The sequence below is a fragment of the Dryobates pubescens genome, chromosome 7 (genome assembly GCF_014839835.1).
Source record: "Dryobates pubescens isolate bDryPub1 chromosome 7, bDryPub1.pri, whole genome shotgun sequence".
Taxonomy (NCBI): domain Eukaryota; kingdom Metazoa; phylum Chordata; class Aves; order Piciformes; family Picidae; genus Dryobates; species Dryobates pubescens.
In genome coordinates this window covers 30239185-30245042 of record NC_071618.1, presented here as the reverse complement: position 1 = coordinate 30245042, position 5858 = coordinate 30239185, and the positions used below count along the sequence as shown (strand labels likewise).

The 5858-nt window shown below is 36.1% G+C and overlaps 1 pseudogene; it reads left to right on the top strand.

Annotated features, from left to right (window-relative positions):
* Nucleotides 1–3641: 3641 nt before the first annotated feature.
* LOC128897326 (golgin subfamily A member 6-like protein 2) lies at nucleotides 3642–5521 on the top strand (annotated as a pseudogene).
* Nucleotides 5522–5858: the final 337 nt, after the last annotated feature.

Genomic DNA, 5858 nt, shown 5'->3' with positions numbered 1-5858 from the left:
ATCACTGTATGCAACTGCACATTGCATTAATTGAAGGGACTCAAAAAGGCCAAGTAGAGTAATTAGTCAGTTGGTCATGCAGAAAAGAGACTAGTGGCTTAGTGCCATCAAATGTTGAATGCACAGATGTACAGCATCATCAGCTTTTGCTCTCTGCGGTACTCTGCTAATCTCTGGCAGGTAAAGCAAAGATCTGTCTTAGTCCAGGCTTTCAGTCTCCTGGAAGCAACCACATAAATTTTATATCCACTTGAGAGAGAAAATCATGCATTTGAATGATCTAAAAAAGCAAGCCATATCAGCATAATATTGTCAAAATAGTAAAGTGCCAGATGGGACAAAAATGCTAGTTAGGTTTTTAGTTGCCAGTCTGATTTTTTACTTTTATCCCGTAGCAACTGCCATGTGTAATAGACACTATGAAATGGGTGTGATTTTTATTTCAGAAGCTTACTTTTTTTGAACTATGCTGGTTTTCTTTGCAGGTACTTGACTATTTTGTAGTCCTAGCTATTCTGAGGTAATGATCAGCGGTTGTTCAGAATTGTTAACTAGTGACACTTGAGAAGTTAACAATATGTCTGCTGTGCTACTCATTTTCAATGAGCAGTACAGCTCAGTATGGGTGATGGGGACATTCGAAAAAGGCATAAGGGAAACTTGTTAGCATTTGAGGTTTTACCTGGCTCAAATATTCTTTCTGTATCTTTTGTGGGTGTCATGTGTGCTGTCGTGCTGTATATTCACTCACAGTGCTTTTCATAAAAATAGTCTGGATTGTTGTATCTCATTGTAATGTGAAATTTCTAGACTAAACCTTGACTTTGAAAACCGTAATTTTTACTTTTTGTTCAGAACACCCAAAGCTAGGATCTGGTAAACTGAATTTATAGCTTGCTTAGGCCATGATTTTCAAAACTATATTAGGTCTTGCATACATTGTCCTCCTGAAATCAGCATCCACATGTTACATTGCCATAACATAATCCCATTGTCTTTCTTCAAAGTGCTCATTACAAGAATTACTTTAAATAGTACAATGTAGTGTCTGAAAGGTTGTAAACTATGGTTTTAATATTTTTATTCAAGTTATCTCCAAAATACAAACCATTATTTTTTACAAGTATCTGAAGGATGAGTGTCGTGTGATAAGACAAGGGGCAAGAGTTACAAAATGGAACACAAATTCCACCTTAAATTGAAAACAAAAATGAGTGCCAAGACAGATTGTGGAATCTCCTTTTCTGGAGACTTTCAAGACCTGCCCTAGATAACCCTGTTTTGACAAGGGGGCTGGACTCAATGATCTGCAGAGGTCCCTTCCAACCCCTAACATTCTATGATTTTACAGTTCCACTATACTTCACATCCTTTATAATCAACAAAAAGCAGAGTAATCATACATGTATCATACAAAAATAGTCAAGGAAAATCTTTAAAAAGGGTTTAAAATCCCTTTTCTTCTAAAAAATACTTTCAGATAAATATTATTAACTTCTGATCTACCTAACTCTTCTGACATTTTGCTTCATTAATGGGAAAAAGAGTATTAGTATTTTTAGTGGAATCCATCATTATATGTGCAATTATAGCTGTGTTGTCTTACTCTAACTGTGGATTGGACTGATAAAATTCTTATTTCCAACATCAGATTATGCTTTCTATTCTTATGCAAGGTCTTGAGACCTATGCAGGCATGTAACACCCAGGACACCTTGAGGAGGAAATATTGTCTTATTCTTTTCCACTTGTTCAAACTGAGAGCGTTTTCCTACTACTTGTATTCCTAAATTATAAAAGGAAGTATTCTACATGTCAGAATAAACAGTATTATTTCAAACTTTCTATTTTACCATGAAAACATCTACAACAGGTACTGATTTACCTGGACTCTTTTTCCTTAATCACAATGACATTTTTAAGGTAGGAGAAAAGAAAAATAACTGAATTAAAATATTCAGATAAGCATGGAAGAAATGTGATTTAATTTGTTCCTGAGGATCTAAAGTGAAGAAAGGACTGGGAAAGATACTAGAATCCAAGATGCTGATCCTGTTTGATACCATAAGTTTCAGTTTTACTCATCTGCTTTGCCGTTTAACTTGCATAAACAGGCAGGGGAATCAAATATCCTGGAGAAAAAATTTCAGAGGGTTAATCATCCTGCAAATTTTTCAGTGGGAGTTGTTCATATTCATCTCCTGGGATTACTGATCATTTTACATGCCATATTTCAGTTTCCTGCCTAATTAACATAGAGAATGCAGCTCAGAGACAGCACAAAGAGATGGTGTGATGTGTGGAGTGATTTAAATGAAACTACCACATCTCATTGTAAGATCTGCAGTCTTTTTTTAATATCCTGAGCGCATAGTATATGGTTAAAAACTAACATCAATTGCTGTGATCAGATAACAGATATTGGAAACAGGTTGACATTTTAGTTGGAATATTGCCCCCCAAAATTCATAAACAGTAGATGAGTTACTGCTGTAATCTAAGATGTGCATGTGTCTGAAGTAATTCATTCTCTTATCCAAAGAAATCAAAATGGTTGACAAAGAATGCATTTGGATTTTGTTTGAGTTGGAAAACAAGAATGCTGCCTGTGGGCCAATGAAGACTGCAAGCAGACTACCATTATGCTCTTTTATTACTTAATTCCCAATTTAAATGGACATATTTTAAAATTTGCCTAAACATTTTTAATTCCAAATACTAATATTGGTCTAATTTTATAATCTAATTTTATAATCTAGAGACTATATGTTGTTTCATCTATGGAATTTCTGTAACTTAGAAATAATTCCAAATACAGTTGTTCCAAATTTGTGCTGAGGTAACTAGGAGTAAAAGCTTAATTTCAAAGGTCTATGTAAGAAATATTTCATGGCAGCTATCAATGCCAATGATAAGAACCATTCAGACAGCATTTTAAATTAACATAACGTGTGAAGAAATATAAAAAAAAAATATGGAGAAATACAAAATCTGTCACGCTAGAACATCCTAATCCTCCAAATTTTTATGCTTGCCTCCTGATGGTCACAACGTTTATGATGACCCTTTCATTGTTGTGTCACTGATGCTATGTGTTTTGAAATTACATCAAGAACAGCCTCACCTGACTGCTCTGCCATAAGCTGCCAGATGGTAAACTGATTCAGGGATAACACAACATTAAAAATTGCATGATTTCCTTAATCTATCATTATTTTCCTGATGGATATGCCACAGATATAATATAGTTTCTCTGAACATCTGGGAGGTTATTGGGGATTTTTGTTACATACATATATCCATATGTATATAGCTGTATATATGAATTATATGATCAAGCAACACAGTGGATAATTGTTTAGTGTTCCAAAGTAAATACCACACATATATCCAAAACAAGCTTAATATTACAATATTGTCCTAAAAATAGAAAATAAGCTTCTAAAAATCCTATGTAGCTTGTAATTTTACTGCAATCTAAACAATGGAAATTTCTCCCAACAGAGTAGAATATGGAATAAACAATAGTAAGAAGTGTTTAATTCCACTCTATCTCAGTTATATAATCAAGTCTTAGAACAGAAATTCACCAGCTCTGCCTCTGAAAGGATTATAGATACTTTTTGTCACTTTATACGCACATGTACAAATTTAAGGACACCCCTGGTCTGGATCAAGATAGTAATAACAGCAATAGCATTAACAGCAAATTCAAGTGTAAGTAAGGTGAGAGTTCTAGAAAAATACCTAATCACATAGTAAAAAAACCAACCAACCAAAATAAACTAAACAAAAAACAAACACCAAAACCAAAGCAAAGAAAATCACAATTAAAGTTATATAGACTAGAACAGAATTAACCAGGTTGGAAAAGAGTTGCAAGATCATCGAGTCCAACCTATCACCCAACACTGTCTAATAACTAAACCATCGCACCAGGCGCCCCATCCAGTCTCTTCCTAAACACCTCCAGTGATGGTGACTCCACCACCTCCCTGGGCAGCCCATTCCAATGGCCAATCAGGGAAGAACCTCTTCCTAACATCCAGCCTAAACCTCCCCTGGCATAGCTTGAGACTGTGTCCTCTTGTTCTGGCGCTGGTTGCCTGGGAGAATAGACCAACCCCCACCTGGCTACAACCTCCCTTCAGGTAGTTGTAGACATCAATAAGGTCTCCTCTGAGCCTCCTCTTCTCCAGGCTAAGCAACCCCAGCTCCCTCAGCCTCTCCTCATAGGGCTTGTACTCCAAATCCCTCATCAGCTTTGTTGTCCTTCTCTGGACACATTCCAGCAACTCAACATCTTTCCTAAACTGAGGGGCCCAGAACTGGGCACAGTACTCAAGGTGTGGCCTAACCAGTGCTGAGTCCAGGGGCAGGACTTCCCTGGTCCTGGTGGCCACACTATTCCTGATTCAGGCAGGATGCCACTGGACTTCTTGGCCACCTGGGCACACTGCTGGCTCATGTTCAGCCTACTATCAAACAGTACCCCGAATATATTAACTGTCTGGATTGTTTCATGTTTTTGTACCACTTTGCATGAGAAACAATGCCAAAGTTTGAAACTCTAAAAGGTAAGATATCTTTTTTTTTATTTAGTATAATTAACTCATCATTATGAAATCTAATTTGCTCTATATGCATTGGCACATGCAAAAAAAAAATAATTGTAAAATATTGGTATTTCCTTACAATTTTTTTATTTCACATTTAGTGAGATTTATATGCACATTATTTTTTAAAAAATCATTACACCTTATTGTAAGTAGTTCTTATGTATACTTAGCTTCTCCATTCCATGACTACTAAATATGAAAGGTGGATTTGCCTATCTACACCATAACACAGCCCTTGAGAGGTGCAACTAAGTGGCAAAATTTTGTCTCAAAGGATAAAGATTTTTTTAAGGAAGACCAGGAATTTGTTTCTGCTGCTCCCATCTGCCATCTCCTCTCCTGTGACACAATTCTTGGAGGGAAAGTTGAGCCCTTAGAGAAGAGAATCAAAATCTTCAGGAAAAGAACAGAGCTTTTCATAGAGAGAACAAAGCCTATTATCAGGAGAATAAAGTGTCCAAAGACAGAGCAAGTCCTTTGGGAAGAGAATAAATTCCTTCAAGAAAAGCATAAGGACTCTTCAGAGAAAACAAAGCACATTGAATAACAGCAAAGGTCCTTCAACCACAAAATAAAGCCATCAGAGAAGAGATTAAGGCTCTCAAAGGACAAGAAAGAGCATTTGCAGTGGAGGGAAAAAACTCTTCAGAAAGAGCTTTTGGCTTCAGGAGAGGAAAACAGGGCCTTCAAGGAACAGCTTAAGGATTTTCAAAAGTGTAACAAAGCCATTCAGGAAAATAAAGCTCTTTGTGAGGAAAAACATGCCTTTGGTGAGGAGAATTTTGCCCTTAGAAAACAGAGCCTTTCAAGGTGAGAAAAAGGCTCCACAAAGTCAGAAGAAAGCCCTAGCAGAAGAGCTCACAGTCCTCCATCAATGAAAAAGAATACTTCAAGAGGAGTAATTGTCTGTGTTACTGAGATATTATGGCATTCATAAATGAACATCAGTAGCACCGAATGACTAATGAATAAAACCAGGCATAAAGTTAATGTGCTAAGTTTAGCACAAAAACCTAGGACCTCTGAAAGCACTAAAACATGGATGTTGGTATCTTGGATCCCTGAAACCTAATAAATTACTACTGACAATACATAATGCCTACCTACAAATTGAATAGCACAGAAAACAAATTTCTTATTATAGTATTTCAAAGTTTAGATTAACAATCATTTTTACAAAAAATATTAGAGAATATTCATAGAAAATAGATTTTGATGTAACAAAACCTGAAGTCATAT